Source organism: Amphiura filiformis, chromosome 20 (genome assembly GCF_039555335.1).
Source record: "Amphiura filiformis chromosome 20, Afil_fr2py, whole genome shotgun sequence".
Lineage (NCBI taxonomy): Eukaryota > Metazoa > Echinodermata > Ophiuroidea > Amphilepidida > Amphiuridae > Amphiura > Amphiura filiformis.
This window is the reverse complement of record NC_092647.1, coordinates 37,733,497-37,750,584: the sequence shown is the minus strand read 5'-3', so window position 1 is coordinate 37,750,584 and position 17,088 is coordinate 37,733,497. Positions and strand designations below refer to the sequence as shown.

The 17,088-nt window shown below is 37.3% G+C and overlaps 1 protein-coding gene across 2 annotated transcripts in view; it reads left to right on the top strand.

The window, feature by feature from the left end:
- The first annotated feature begins 10,220 nt into the window (after positions 1–10,220).
- Positions 10,221–17,088, top strand: part of LOC140142803 (protogenin B-like) — a 168,056-nt gene continuing 161,188 nt past the window's right edge. For both annotated transcript variants that reach the window (XM_072164808.1, XM_072164807.1), the window contains exon 1: positions 10,221–10,411. The gene's annotated coding sequence lies outside the window, so the exon portion shown is untranslated. The remainder of the gene's footprint in view (positions 10,412–17,088) is intronic.

Sequence of the window (17,088 nt, the reverse complement as noted above, 5' to 3'; positions counted from 1 at the left end):
TTTAAAAAAAAGGTCATGTTCTCACCCATTGACCCCATATTTTTTACATTTTGCTCTCACCGAATGCCAAATATCATGCTCTCACCCAATGACCCCATATTTTTTACAATTTGCTCTCACCGAATACCCCTTAGTGCGAACTTAAGTGCCAGCCCTACATCTATATCCATAGTTTCAAATTGAAGTGCCCCCCCCCCCCGGGTATTTGAACCGTTAGCTTAAGCTCGATGAAAGTACACACCTGGTTCACGAATATGTTAGATTAACGGTATTATGTTTTATGAAATGATAATAAGAAAATAGATTAGTTGGAGCTATTTAGAAGGGTTGGTATCATTTAAAATATAAATCCATTTAATTGATATTCTTTTCTTAGCTACAGCTCGACCGTTTACGGTACGGTATGTTTACAAAAGGTAAAGGATAATCAGAATGTAAAAACGAATAAAATCTCTACTAAAGTGCACACAGGTGTCTACAATTTCATATAAATTACAATCTCTGTAAAATGTTAATCAGAAAAGAAAATGTTTGGATTAATTTAGAAAGGTAAGTTTTCATTTTTTTTTTTTTTTTGGCAAACATATCTTCAAAAAATGTTCAGGCAAAATGTTGGGCTAAAAACGGCTGATTTTACATTATTTTGCCTGAATTAAAAAAAAAATTCTCCAATACATCAGTCCCGATCAGAAAGTTCAAAGCGACATTACATATCCATCACTTTCCGTATCTGCCTGTTTCTCTATTTTTACCTCTTTTTCCTCCCTTTTTTTTAATAGCGCGCCGAATGACGATTTTTTTAAATCACGCAGAGTAGCCGTACGCGTTTTAGGATTTTTGTTCGTTATATCTACTGAAGATAGCATTTAGAATCTAACCCTGATTCATTGCATCTCTCTACTCTGGAAGTAACGTTTTACATCATTTTCTCTAAATTTAAAGCGATATAGGCCTAAGAAAAAATGTACACTCTAAATTTCAAGGGTTTAAAGTAAATCCTAAAGTATTGTGATCAGGGACCAATCAAGTATTAGATTTAAAATTAAATCTTAGGCCTACAGATTTAAAATTATTTTTTTAAATCTATTTGACCTCTTCCTCTCCCCCCTTTTTTTCTTTTTAATAGCGTGGCATTAGGCCGAATGCCGATTTTTTTTTAATCGCGCAGAGTAGCCGTGTGTTGATTTGTTTTTTGCTATATATAGGGCCTATCTTCTGAAGATAGCATTCAGAATCTCATCCCTAGTCATTGCATCTTTCTACTCTAGAAGTAACGTTTTACATTTATTTCTCTAAATTTTTACTTCATCATGTAGCGGCGAATTTTTTCTTTCTAATACATCAGTCCCGATCAGAAAGTTCAAAGCGACATTAGATATTCATCATTTTCCGCATCTGCCTGTTTCTCTATTTTTACCTCTTTTTCCTCCCTTTTTTTAATAGCGCGCCGAATGACGATTTTTTTTCACGGCGCGATTGGCCAATCATTAATAAAGTAAGACACAAAAAAAGAAAAGCATGAGATGAGTTAGATAAAGGTCATTTGGGTTTGTTTCATGTTTGTTTCTTTCTTTGTTATTTTCTCAAGATAGCGATTGACCAATGCACCATCTTCTGTGAACCCACGCGCGCATAAACCACTTACGGCCTGCATCATTTTCTCGAAACGCTCACGCGTGTTTGGAAAGTAATTTGGCATCATGGTTTTCGCTATCTTCTCGCCAAATAAAACAATACAGAAAACATTTCACACATTTAGAAGAACGTTAGGAAAGATTATTTTAATGCTTTTTTTTTCGCTATCTACTCAAGATAGCACTTATTTATAATACAAAGAAATTAAAAAATATTGAAAATATTTTGTTCTGATGAGAGCATGTGGAACCTAAACGTAACAACATAAGTCGTAGATTTAAAATGAGATGAGTTAGAAAGATCATTCGGTATTTTTTTAATATTTCATGTTTTTGTTTGTTTTGGGTGTTTTTTATCTACTCAAGATAGCATTTACGGCGCGATTGGCCAATCATTATGGCCGTTGCGACATGCATCATCTTCTGTGAACCCACGCGCGCATAGCCCACTTACGGTCTGCATCATTTTTTTGGAACTTGCTAACAGGCTATAGGCCTACGCGTGTTCGGAAAGTGTTTTGGCATCATGGCTTTTCGCTATCTACTGAAGATATCATTGCGGGCCTTATAAAACAAAACAGAAAATATTTCAAACATTTAGAAGAACGCGTGTTAGGAAAGATTATGTCTTTTTGGTTTTGTTTTGCTTTTTCGCTATCTAGGCCTACTCGATAGCACTTATTTATAAAATACAAAGAAATTGAAAAAGATTGAAAATATTTTGTTATCTACTGACAATAAATGTCGTAGATTTAAAATGAGACGAGTTAGAAAGGTCTTTTTTTTTTAAATTTTTCATGTTTGTTATCTACTCAAGATAGCATTTACAGCGCGATTGGCCAATCATTTTATGGCCGTTGCGACATGCATCATTTTCTGTGATTCCAAGCGCGCATAGTCCACTTACGATCTGCATCATTTTTTTCGAACTCGCTAACAGCTCACTCCTGATATGTACTTATACAATTATTATGATTATAGTGTATGTAGCTGGGAGGAAAGAACGACAATCATTTAAAAACATTGACCTTTTGTATTGAAGAAACACATCCCCCCCCAAGACCTTAAATTTGTCATTCTTTAAAAATACCTTAATAATGATATTCTTATTCATATTGCTGTGTAATTAGCAGAGAGAATAAATTGTAATATCCTTTATATATGCACTATCATTTACATATAATATTGTAATGATTTACTCAGGGTGTGGTATATGGATGATGCGTGATTTCCTGATAAATAACTCAGAGAACGTAAAACATGGAGCAAAACGACAATGGAAGTACAATCACAAAATAACACGATTTATTAATAAAACACGAATCCTAACCATACAGAGACTGCCGCTTATATCGAAAGTCATGTCTCTAAATTAATGGTCAAGCCGTCTCTGCACAGAAACAAATGCACGTGTTAACTCAACAAGCTCCAAATCATAAGTGAAGGTGCATCGGATGACTGGCCCACGCGCACGCTCATGGCACGCTCCTCTCACATGCCAGTCGACCCAGCAACAGCACCAACCAATCAGGGAACGGCGACGTAAAAGGGCGACGCAAAAGTGCGTCGACATAGTCGCCGCATCTCTCCGTCCCCATTGCAGAAATGCGTCTACCTTCCGCTGCATAATGCATACCACAAATGCAGACGCATCCACAATGACGAGGAAGAGAAGTGATGGGACAATTTATATGCAATTAGCGTCAATTAATTAACAAAAGGAATAATTTGGGTTTCATTTATGAAAGTTCGAAAATACGCAAATAATCAGGAATGTGCGCCTTGTGCAAATACAGCAAGTAAACAAGTCAACAAACTCTCCTGGGTCAATGTCCGTTCGTCAGTCGAAGGCGACGCAATTTTGCATCACCGAAGTCATTTCATTTTGATGAAAGTTTCATACACAAGAAAAAGGTAAAGCCTGAAAAAGATAGGGAGACACCCGTAGGCTCAGGGCATTTCACTCTCCCCACCTATAAAAAAAGATTTGTACTCAAATCTTAAACAATAAATCCAATTTCAAATTGATGCATATGACAGTAAATAATTTTGAGAATTTTTTTCCACAAAGCAAATTAGTATTTACATTAAAAGCATTAATTTTTGGTAGCTCACACAGTGGCCAAATGTAGTGTAACATTTTATTTCAATCAAAAATACAGCGGCGGCAAAGCCCCGCAAATTTGCGTCTACTGATACTAAATTTGTTACTGTCATTCATTCAGTTCAACATGTTCAAAAATCAAAGAAAGTGCATATCAAAACAACAGAGTGCCGAAAACATTGCAAGGAAAACGGGCCTAAATTTGGGGTGCCTACAAATTTGGAAATTTCGGTTAAAATCTTAATAACTACGCCCTAAACTCAACCTAAAGGCCTAACGTTGAGTTGTGTCATGTCAGCGGTGCCTAAAGATTTGGATAGGTGTAACTCGCTAGCTGTTGTTCACGGGTATTTAAAAAAACAGATGAGACTTTGGATACAATTTCACGAACATGACAAATTTTTACGTGGACGCATAAATGCGTCTACTCGGGGAATGAAAACAACAACAGCCGGGCCTAAGGGAAAATACAACAATTAATTAATTCAAAGGGAGCGAGTTACACTTACCCTACATACAACTTACACTACACGTCATAAATTAATTTCAATCTAGTAAAATCCAGTCCGAAGAGTTCAAAAACATATAATAATCGGTGATCGTTGTCGTTGAACGTGGCATGCATGGCGATGCTAGCCTAGGGCTTCGACAGTCATGACAGTCAATGTTCGTTGCATGCATCGTGCACGCATGCAAATTCACAACTATTCAAGTTCAAGTCCATCGGTAGAAATACAAATCATTGTCCAGTATAGTTCAGCTTCAACCTTCAGAAGAGTATCAATTCCACATTCGTCGATCATCGATGTATCCATAGCATGATAGAGAAACAGCACTTTACAAGTTCATAACCAGTTCCAAGTTCAATGGCAATTTTGCGTCTCCATTCATGTCCATGTAGCCTATAATAAATAGCAAATGTTCAAAATCCAATCAGCAGCGTCAGCATTTACCATAGTCATTCAGGGTCTTGTAGCCTCGGTGTCCGCACTTTTGCGTCGACATTTTCGTCAAATTCTTCATCACAAGTTGTTGTTTTCACGGCGACATGCAGCTGTTATCATCAATGTTGCAAACTCGCTCTGTGTCGCCAAATTTGGCGGTACAGGAGCTGTTCGCTTCCGGGTTGACATTACTGAAAATGCGTAAATTTCGCATGTGGACAGCTTTTGGTGCCTTTTTCTATAGAACTTCATAAAAAACTTCCAAACTTCTTGTGCGTTTTGTTTATGCATGTAGGTTATCAAAACATCTTGATTTGGCTTCAACTTTTCAATTTCAAATTCACATCTCCTCGCTTGAATATATACAACCAAACTTGCATTATCAATCAATTAGATTTCTTTTAAGTTCTCTTATAAAACTCGACCAGCAAGTTCAGAACTTTTTTTTTTTAAATCAATTAATTATACTGCATGATGCATGATGAGCATTACTGCATGACATAAAGAACATTTTTTTTTCCATTCGTCCTAGATGTCAATTTCAGCAAGTACCTGCGCAGGCTTTCTAAGTTCATCATAACAATCATATAGGCCACAACCCATATCAATACAAGTTTGTTGTCATCTTCAATCGTTTTCATTCAATCAAGCAACTTTATGCGTTGAAGCCAACATCAATTTTCATATAGGGCCTACATGCATAGGCCTACAGGCCTAAAAATTATATTCCGACTTCCTTTCACGGAATAATCAAACATCCACGCACATGAAGGGACTTCAAAGACTTCAATTCAAACCCACAAAATGGGTAATGGAGACATTTTTATCTCCATTCTTCATGTTCTACAGCTGTCTTTCTTTATTTCTCACGGGAGGCCTATTTTTAGGCCTTTTATGTCAAACCCGGTTTCTTGTCATTTTCATGAGATCGACTTTTTGGCGATCAATTTGTGCCATTATTTTAAACTTAAGATAATCTTTTTATATAGGCCTACTTTTGTAACGTGCAGGCTACTGTATAATGACACGATTTTTGCTATATTAATTTATATGCGACAACTTCCTCTTCCTGTTCTGGAAGGGCATGGTCCACGAAGGATCCATTTTAAATTCATGGTCACAATTAGGCAAAATGGCATAATGGCATCAATTATAAATTGACGTTCAAGCGGTAGTTCATCATTGTGATATCTACTTTTTGTGGGTTTTCTGGCATTTAACTGGCACTTTTTGCAAATGCGTTTCACATCCGCACGCCATTTCACCCACCAATACCGCTTGCCAATAATTTTCATAGTTTTGGTACCTTCAGAGTGTTCTTGGTGTTTATGATTGGTATCGTTAAACACCTTCATACGTAAATGCTGCGGCACTACGAGTTTCAATGAAACTTTGTCTCCACAGTCTGAATCGCAGCGTTTGTAAAGAACACCATTGGCAATTTCCAACTGGTCCCAAAATGACCAATATGTTTTCAGAGTCAGGTTTTCTTGTGAAATGTCTTCCCATTTCGGGCGATCACAACCTGATTCTTTCCAAGACATAATTTGGTTCAGGACTTGGTCTTCCATCTGTTCCTTCCGCAGGTCTTTATCAGACCATTGATAGAACTTTTTACTGGTATCTTTGTCCTGGTCTTGGCAATTTTGACTGTTGCACATGAATTCATCATGTTTCACATGATTTACATAAATGGATTTTCAGTGTCATCCATTTCTTTTGGTTCCTCTGATGCACTTGTCAGTTCATCAAGGCCATTGCAACTGAACTGCCAAAAATCTATAAGATTTTCAGGATCGTGCATCAAGTTGTCGTGACTGTATTGTAGGCCTACAGTCTTCATTTCTTCCACGTCCGTGTTTTCCTTGACCACGTTATTAGGCATCACCATTTTCACGTTTGACACTCGTTTTGAGTTGTCATCATGATCATGTTCATCGGACGTGTTTGGCAAAATTGGAGATGTCGTCGAGTTTATAGGCCTACTCGTTTTGCAGTGTCTTTGGAAGTGACCAACTTCTCCACATTTAAAACAGATCAGATCTTTTCTGTGTCTTTTGTTGTCATAGTTACCATGGTTACGGCGTTGGTTGTCGTAACTTTGGTCTTTATTTTGCACAGACTCGATCTTCTGGAGAATTACCCTGAGAATTTCCAGCAGGGACTGTAAGACTATTTGGTCCTTCGACATGAGCGAGTCAACTTGTTCAGATGACTCCAATTTGTCCGACTGCAGGTCTAGGCCTACTTCAAGATTGCTCACAGATCTGACGTATTGACATGACCTCTGATTTTCGGCCAATTTGAAGGCCTCACACTCGATAGCAACATCAAGTGCTTCATCCAGGGTCTTAGGCCTGGTTTGAAATATGCTCCATCTCATATCAGGGTCCAATGCGTCTAAGAACTGATCTTTAGCCAGAATGTCTTGCATACTCCTAGGTGTATTTGGGTATGCATATTTGGTTAATCTACGCAAATTTTGTGCCAGCTCTGGAAGTGACTCGCCCTTTTCACGGGTTCTGTTCTTTAATAGCGTCTTATTCAACTCTGCTTTATTTTCAGAGTTGAAACGCCTGTCCAGTGCGTTTATCAACGCTGGATAGTGATACCTGGAATGTTCTTCCAAATCACTCAGAACCGCAAGAGCAGCCCCTCTAAGGCTGGTAGCCAAAAATGCTGCTTTGACATCATCAGGCCAAGCATTTAATTCACACACAATTTCAAAGTGTGCCAAATAATCCTGTAGCGGTGTTGAGCCGTCATATTCTGATGGCTTCATCAATGGTTTTGTCATTGATGTGCACCTCGTCTCATCAGGACTTACAGGCAACATCGTACATGTCTTGTACGGGTACGGCCTCCTCGTTTTACACAAGGGACTTTGTTGTGTGCTCCTTTCTGAATCAGAGAGGGACGGCAGTTTCGCCGGTTCACTTTCAGACTCAAAGTCAAAATAAGGTGTCCCTGTAGGTCTAGTAGGCCTACTACCACAAGCGTAGTCGCTCGTATACGAGACACTGTTACGGCTTTTTATTTCTTGCAGCCGGACTTTGGTCTGTTCCAGAAAATCACGCATATTTAATTCATCCTTACCTTGCCCTCTGGTTAAACCAGTGGGTTCACTAACGATTTCAGAATTCATATCGAAATCGCACCGCTGCTCACCAATGTAATGATTTACTCAGGGTGTGGTATATGGATGATGCGTGATTTCCTGATAAATAACTCAGAGAACGTAAAACATGGAGCAAAACGACAATGGAAGTACAATCACAAAATAACACGATTTATTAATAAAACACGAATCCTAACCATACAGAGACTGCCGCTTATATCGAAAGTCATGTCTCTAAATTAATGGTCAAGCCGTCTCTGCACAGAAACAAATGCACGTGTTAACTCAACAAGCTCCAAATCATAAGTGAAGGTGCATCGGATGACTGGCCCACGCGCACGCTCATGGCACGCTCCTCTCACATGCCAGTCGACCCAGCAACAGCACCAACCAATCAGGGAACGGCGACGTAAAAGGGCGACGCAAAAGTGCGTCGACATAGTCGCCGCATCTCTCCGTCCCCATTGCAGAAATGCGTCTACCTTCCGCTGCATAATGCATACCACAAATGCAGACGCATCCACAATGACGAGGAAGAGAAGTGATGGGACAATTTATATGCAATTAGCGTCAATTAATTAACAAAAGGAATAATTTGGGTTTCATTTATGAAAGTTCGAAAATACGCAAATAATCAGGAATGTGCGCCTTGTGCAAATACAGCAAGTAAACAAGTCAACAAACTCTCCTGGGTCAATGTCCGTTCGTCAGTCGAAGGCGACGCAATTTTGCATCACCGAAGTCATTTCATTTTGATGAAAGTTTCATACACAAGAAAAAGGTAAAGCCTGAAAAAGATAGGGAGACACCCGTAGGCTCAGGGCATTTCAATATAAATAATAGGGGACCAAGAATTTACCCTTGGTGTACACCGCACCTTATATTTAAAAAGTTGAACTTTAAAAATTTAATAACAGTTAATTATTTATTATCTAAAGAGTAAACTTAAACTTCTTGATTTTTTTAGATGTTGGCATAATGTTATCGTAAAATGATATTTTGTTGTTGTTTCTAAGAATACTTTACCCGATTGGTCACATTAAGAATACGGTATTGCAGATGATAAACATGTTAACCAAACGACTCGTTAGACCACACTCTCAGAAAAAAAGGTGCTACTTAGAACCTTTTTTTGTCCTGTATTTAGAACCCTAAGCAGTAATAAGGTTCTTTAAGATTCTTTAAATGTTCTTCAAGCTTAAGGTTCTACAAAGAACCTTTTTCTTGGCTACACAACCTTTTTTGGTTCTACAAAGAACCCAACTGTCACCCAAAGACCCATATTTTTTTACGAACACATGCTCTGTCACCCGAAGACCCCCCGCTATTTTTCCATTTGATCTGTCACCCAAAGACCCTTACAAGTTCAATTTGAACAGCAACTTTCATTTATCACTGATTTTGTTACTTATTTTGAAAAAACAAAGAAATTTGAAGCCATTTAGAACTAGAAATTCAATTCTCGAGGTTTCTGTGGCGCTGTTTCGGTTCTCACCCAAAGATTCCATTTAAAAAAAGGTCATGTTCTCACCCATTGACCCCATATTTTTTACATTTTGCTCTCACCGAATGCCAAATATCATGCTCTCACCCAATGACCCCATATTTTTTACAATTTGCTCTCACCGAATGCCCCTTAGTGCAAACTTAAGTGCCAGCCCTATCTATATCCATTTCACATTGAAGTGCCCCCCGGTATTTGAACCGTTAGCTTAAGCTCGATAAAAGTACACACCTGGTTCACGAATATGTTAAATTAACGGTATTATGTTTTATGAAATGATAATAAGAAAATAGATTAGTTGGAGCTATTTAGAAGGGTTGGCATCATTTAAAATATAAATCCATTTAATTGATATATTCTTTTCTTAGCTACAGCTCGACCGTTTACGGTATGTTTACAAAAGGTGAAGGATAATCAGAATGTAAAAACGAATAAAATCTCTACTAAAGTGCACACAGGTGTCTACAATTTCATATAAATTACAATCTCTGTAAAATGTTAATCAGAAAAGAAAATGTTTGGATTAATTTAGAAAGGTAGGTTTTCATTTTTTTAAAAAGAATATTCAGTGCACCACTAAACTCAGCCCCAGCCCTGCAGACGTAGATTCAAGTTCCTACCAGTTCCTACGGACATGCACATGGACCATTGCTAGTTTTTTGCTACTATAAAAATTGGTTATCTTAGACTTATCTTTCCAGCTAGGCTGCCCTGATCCCGCTCTTAGTTCGCTCGCTGTTCAATGTTTTATACATTCAATTTTCAATTTTAATAGTTTATCAGTGTTATATAGTAGGTCTACCTTAGCACTTGCCAGGCACTTGTAATTAGTTAGTTTTGTCGCCCTCTTGTGGTGATCAGTTTATAAAACGACTGAATTTGAAGCCTAGCATTATTTACAATAAATGAGTGACGTGAGGCCTGTGTAAAATCAGGCATGTTGTTTTTTATATCGCGTCAGTCAGAAGCTAAAATGGAAGAAAGTTGTATGGAGTGATACCTGAATTAACTACAATTGCGCTAGAAATGTAGCGGACTATATGGCTGGGCAGTGTGCATTCCATTGCATTGTAACAGTGCTTGTTTCACACTTGCTTTTAAGCTCAGGTATGTTGTATGTTGTTCTTTTTTTGGGTAAAATAGTCATCGGAATGCGTGCGAAAGTCATGCATGGAAAGTGCGTTGATCATTGATCAGTGCAAATTGCAATGGATCAAAACAAAACAGTACGGTACTTCGGGCATGCAAATATAACGTGATAAAATGTGCATGTGTGTCATGTTGTGTCTTATTATTAAATGGGTACATTACAAGAATATTTAGTGTTGAAGCCCATGGTGATGGTGATCAAGCAATTAAAAGTAAAACAACTTTAATATGATATCAGAACTAACAATGTCAATAACATGACCAAGTTCAAGTTGGCATTTATTAAATTCATGAATTACTGATATGCTGATGTAGACAGAGAGTCCCTAAAAATAAAATGCAGTCACTCGGACTCTCTGTTGCAAGGTTCATTTTATGTGTTGACTATCACTGACTATCGCGTACTAGTCTTGCCAGCAAGACTTCAGTCTTTATCATAAACATAATGACATCTACGGACATCAGTATGCTGAGTTATAGTTACTAGAACTATATCGCGTACATGCATGATATGCACGCGACGACGTCACATCAAGCGTACACTGCGCGATGTACGCCAGCGTGTGCGACTGTTCGTGAGTGAGTAACACGGAATTAAATGAATCCAACCATGCCAACACACGTGCACACTCATGATTGGTTAGCATTGTATCCAAGGTCGTGCGTGAACCGTGTTGTAGTTTGAAATACACGATATACGATCAATTATAGTTGCCTGTTTTTTGTACATGTAATATTTTTTACACAGCAGCGTACGATTTACCTGATACCAGGACAGGTGTAGCAGAGCAAAATGCGCCACATTTTAGACAACCTGCTACACAAATTGTATCTTGTGTATATGTTTTTGCAATCTAAACATAAAACATGCCAATATCATAATCTTGAACATAATATAAATTTTTTTGCTAAAAATTGCTATAAATGCACAATAAATTGAACCCTTGCACAGTTTCTTACCTAATGTCCAATGCTTGAATATTTTTTATTTTTTATCGCAAAATCGATGTAAATACCCATAATTAGAGCTGTTTTTAGCGTATACAATAATGCCTGGAAAAAGGAGGAGGCCTCTTTTTATTTGTTGTTCTGAGAGATAGACCCCCTCTAACTATCATAAAACCTTTAAAAAGTGTTTCTTGTATATTAGCAAGGCTATAGAAAGCATCTCTACTTCCTAGACATATTTTTTGAAAAGTTATAACTGAATTTCAAAAAATAAAAATAAAATTGAAGAAACCTCAAAAAAGGAAGCGGGAGGGGACGTGAAACATGTTTATTTTTTTATTTGGCCTAATCCAAAACTAGTAATATTCACCGACAATCCTACAAAGAATTGAGACACAGATACTGGTGCAAACTTGATGGTACCAGTAGTGTTATCAATAGCTACAAAAATATCCAGGTTTCCACTGCGAACTACATGTACCGAAGTGAGATTGGGTCATGTGAGCATCCTTTCTGAAATTGTTTTGGTAGGCTGACACTGTGACCAGGGTTGTCACCAGGACCAAAAAAGTACTGGTTAAAATATTGAAGGCGAAGCGTAGCGAGCGACGCTCTCACGCCTCGCACTATCTTTTTAGTGAACACTAGGGATTGGGGAATAGGCTTTGAGGGTACCACCCCACTAAAAAAATTTTTCTTGCTCTTTTTATGATGAAATATCATCATCCACTTCCAGAAATGTCAAAAAAAAAAAAAAAAAAAAAAAAAAAAAAAAAAATTTGTGAGTGTCGGATGGCCCCGGACAGTGTAGTGACAACCCTGACTGCGACACATTGTAGGCTTCTACTAGCACTTGGATGCGAGGAACTGGATCCAGAACTAAATATAGCCCAGGTACCAGTGCTAATTGCTTACAGAAAATATTTTGACAGCCCACAGACAATATTAAAAACTGCAAAATACAGTGGTATTGTACGGTAGGCATGACAAAATTTACATGTAGACTAATGGGACTTGAAAGTTTCCGATAATGAATTGCCACAAGACTGCATTCAATTTTCATTTTTGCTAAAATTTTCATTTTTGTACTTTTCTTTATAAATATTTGGAGTGTGAATCCATTTTCCATTAGAGATACGAACTCACACATGGGTACTAGGCATACCGGTACTCATTTTCAGGGGGATATTTTGAAGATTTTCTTGAAATTCTTTTTAATTTTTCAAAGGGCATTTCGTGATCCACAGCATCATCCCCCACTTTTCTCCAAAAAAGTTGAGATTTTTATATATAAAAATCTCAACTGGATCACTGGAAACATCTGGCTACATAATGTTTATGTACAAAAAGTTTCTTGCAGATTAATTTGTTTAGCAAAAATATCGTGAAATTTGAATTTCTTTCTGGTTCATACCAGAACGAAATTACAACACATTGTCTATGGGGCAGTATCCACATAATCATGCATAACTCGCAAACGCACAATCGGAATCAACTGAAATTTTGGGAATAAGCTTTTTTCGTGGATCTACTGAAAAATGTCATAAAAAGAGGATGCTAGGATCACGAAATAGGCCTACTCCTTAAAAGAACATAGCTGCTGGACTAATTTAGGCCCTAAGCTGTATTCTGTGAGATGCAAGCTGTATCACACCCCCCCACACACACACATATGTTAAATTAATATTTTGTAATGTGATCAGATATTTTAGGGTTATGTATTTTTTACAGAGGAGCTTATTTTTTCCATACCAAAATTTTTAAGTGATGCTTCATATTATTTCCATCAACTTTCGACATGATTTTCACTGGATATAAATTTTTTCTTCCAAGTTCAATAGCGTCCAAAGTGCTTATTTTTTCCAAACCAAAATGGTAGGCAAAATCAAGTTCAGTTACAATAAAATCTGTGATTCTAACATGGGTGTTGATATTTACTGCTTCAGTGCTTCTTCAGTATTTGTCTATTTTTTATGGGGTGAGTATGTAGGATTTAGGGACAATTATTGCCCTTCTCCTGTGTATTTTGAGCGATATGCACAATACATGTAGCATGTACACATGTACGTATAGTAGATTAGTTCAACAGTCTCTCAGTCTTTGCAAATGTAGATATTCTGTTATTCAGATTTCCTTTTACAAATTACGTGTACTGTTAGCAGTCCAGCGCGTATTATTTTGCACAAGGTCCAAGGCACACTTGACGTTGCGCGCGTATACGCGATTGTATAACACTGATAGTTATAAGGAACCTTGGAAAAAATTATAGTGATATACATGGGCCACAAAGCGATATATGTGGGCCAAAGTGACCCCAATTGCCTATCTACTTTGAGAAATTGCTGACCTGTGACTTATTGGAAAATATTTTAGTTCCTCTTTTGTCATAGATAAATAGGGCATATTTTTTAACCAGTACAAGTTGCTGTAAACATGCACCATACACTGGTTCGTTTTAAGTACCAGTATGTATGCCGAATTTTACAGCACCAAATAAAACTTCAGAAAATTTGTCAACAAATTTGCATTTTTTTTTGTAAACTAAAATTAGCCTGAGTTATCCCCGGGCCGTTACATAACATTTCTATCTCTATAGAACACATGCCATCACTCTTGTTTGTTAGCTCTATGTGTCTCAATATTTGAGAACAAATACCACTGGATCGTGCACTCCACTCTGACCAAAAAGTGAAAAAAATTGTATGTGGGTAATAGGTGTAGTTTGGAATGGGCAGATCTCTGATTCTGAATGTCTAAATTACATTTATTACTAAAATAATTACTTTTGAGATGAAAAAAAGTGAAACCCTGATTATTTTAGCCAGTTGTTTATTGCCTTTTAGTATCAAATTTCACACAGTTTACCTTAAGGGCGTACTACACCCATATATTGGTTTGATTGGTCTAAAAAAATTTTTTTTCATTTATAGCGAGGCGATATATGCACGGATCATGTGAAATAAAAAAAAAAAAAATAAAAAAGGTGCTTTTAAACCATTGTATAGTAAGTCATTTTGGCCCTGTATATTTTTTGTTTATAATACTGTATCCTAGTAACTCACATGCGTGTTTCATAACAAACCATAATTTATTCTTGTCAACATGTTCAAGTAGGGTACATGAATAGAATACATTAAATCCTTTGTTATACTCTCTACAGAAAATCTAGTGGTGCTTGCAAAATATATAACACTGAATAAATTAAATAAACACTTACACAATGGATGCATAGTCATTAGTCAATTTAATACTATAATGTGTTGTTAGGAGAAGAAAAGGCTATTAGGTCACCGTATGTCAGGTTATAGGTCAATTGGTTCAGGTCAAATTTAAGCATCAATTTTGAATACACATGTGAGAGTCTGTGGTATCATAATGAGGAATAATTTTGATATTCTGTCTTTACCTGGATATATATCGAGAAGTGCAAGGTGGATATACTAAATATACCTTGGGATGTAAATGGTGAGTACAAATCAGAATGCCTAGTTGAGATGGATTTCACAAATAGATATAAAATAGTTACCAAAATCACAAAAGTTAAGCTTACGGAAAACTACCCAATATGGTGGTATAGGTGACAAGAAATACAATTTTTTTCAACATTGCTGTAGTATGGTTGTGGTAACCTGTTACCTGTGGCTTAATTAAGTTTCAGTGAAATAATGTCGCAAGTTAAAAATACAAAATATAGCTCAACATTGAAAATAGAAGCATTTTAACCAGTTCCTTTTTTGATAGTACGGTGGCCGAGCGGAACGGGATAGGACTCATAATCGGAAGGTTGCGGGTTCGAGCCCGGCGACGCCATCGTGTTGTGCCCTTGAGTAAGGCACTTTATCTCGATTACTCCTCTCCACCCAGGTGTGAAATGGGGAGCTGTTATGAATACTGTCCTTTGGCGCCGCCCAAAGGTATGAGCATGCCTTGGGCATTGTATGGCAGCTGACATATTCTAATGACGGCGGAATAAATGTAAAGCGCTTTGGTACATGTTCACATGTGAAAGGCGCTGTATAAATACCAACATTTATAGTTGTGGAGCACCAAGTTCATGAAGTCATAAAAGAAATCAGGAACCACTTATTCCCATTTTACATATTGTAACGGGACCGAGCTTGCCCCTAATACTTTTGTAACGACTGATGGAGAAGACTAGCCTTATAAACATACAAGTGGTAGCGTAGTATCAAAGACTAGAATTCTCCCCAAAACAGGTTGAATCAGTGATGCATGAAAGGAGAAGTAACAGGTAAAAAATGAGACTTGACAATTCTGTTTTATATTTGCTTCTTTTGTTATATCTTATATTGTTATTTTGCTTTCATATTTGTCTTATCACATCACAACATAAATACAAGTTAATACAGGTAAATACACAATCTCTGTTGATGATCATGACGATATTTCCTTATTTCTCTCTTTTAAATCCAAATAAATTACCAATAAATGCTGCCGAAAAGTACATATACTATCTGCTTGAATAATCGAGAAGCATAAAAATACAATTTAATCAACAGAATCTCTCATCACATGACATAGTCGTAGGCTTAGGCCAAGGCCTAGTAGGCCTATACTGCAGAGTATCCATGCCTGTACACCAAATGCGAACTTGCTATGCAACAATGAATGCACACAAAATACAGTGCATAATTTCCATTGGACTTGTGCATGTGTGTGGCAAGTCACTTGCCCCAAATTAGGCACAGGCGCTAGGCCAAATCACCGGAGTGCATAAACCACCCTGGTGTTGCCAGTGCCACTATTGTGGTAGCCAAGCTGCCCCTAGCTCAATCTGAGCTCCAGAGTAGGGCGCAGTTGCTTTGGTTGGCAGTGCTTACCTTCAAACTGAGTGAAGGTTTGGGTGGACTATTGTCCACCAAGCAAGCTGATTAATTTGCGTCGTGGACGGCCTTTGTATACGCTCCTGAACGCCTTCATGGAACCTTTTGGCCGCTTCGTTCCAAGCGTAAGCTCCGTTACTATGGATATCGCGCACTCACTCCGCGTCAGGCGCTCACTTTCGAAAAGATTTTGAACATGACGAAATTTAATAACTAGAACTGCTAGTGTTTTTAAATCAGGAATCAAACTGATGACCCCCTTTTTTTTTTGTAAAACGTGAAAATACTCAAAAATATCTTAAAATTCTACATCCTTACACAATTACATCTTAAATAATCCAAAGTTTGATCAACAAAAGTCGTTTTTAAGGAAATTTACAATTTTTAGGAAAAACTTGTTTACGTTCAGACGATTGCTGGCCGGGGAATTTCAAAATGACAAATCTAAAATTCTTTGAAACAACACATGAAAAACCTGAATTTTGTCCTCAATATTTACTCTCAGACGGTATGTAATACCTTATTTTGTTCCTGACAAAATTATTTACACAATATTATAAGATCTCTGTACAATATAAGCTAATATAGCGGAAATAGTGAAATTTGAGGCCAATTTCGCACGCACGACATGACAAATTTTTGCTGCCATTATTTTCAACACACGTTGAAATCAGACGATCGGCAGGGGAAACAAATCCAAATATTTACAAAAATATACCTTGTGCAGAGGCATGCAATCATTTTTAGATGCATAATAACAAGCAAAAACTACCACGAACATGTGAGCATCGTGACTTTTCTCTAAATATGAATTTGACAAGAGCTAAAATCGGCCATTGACAA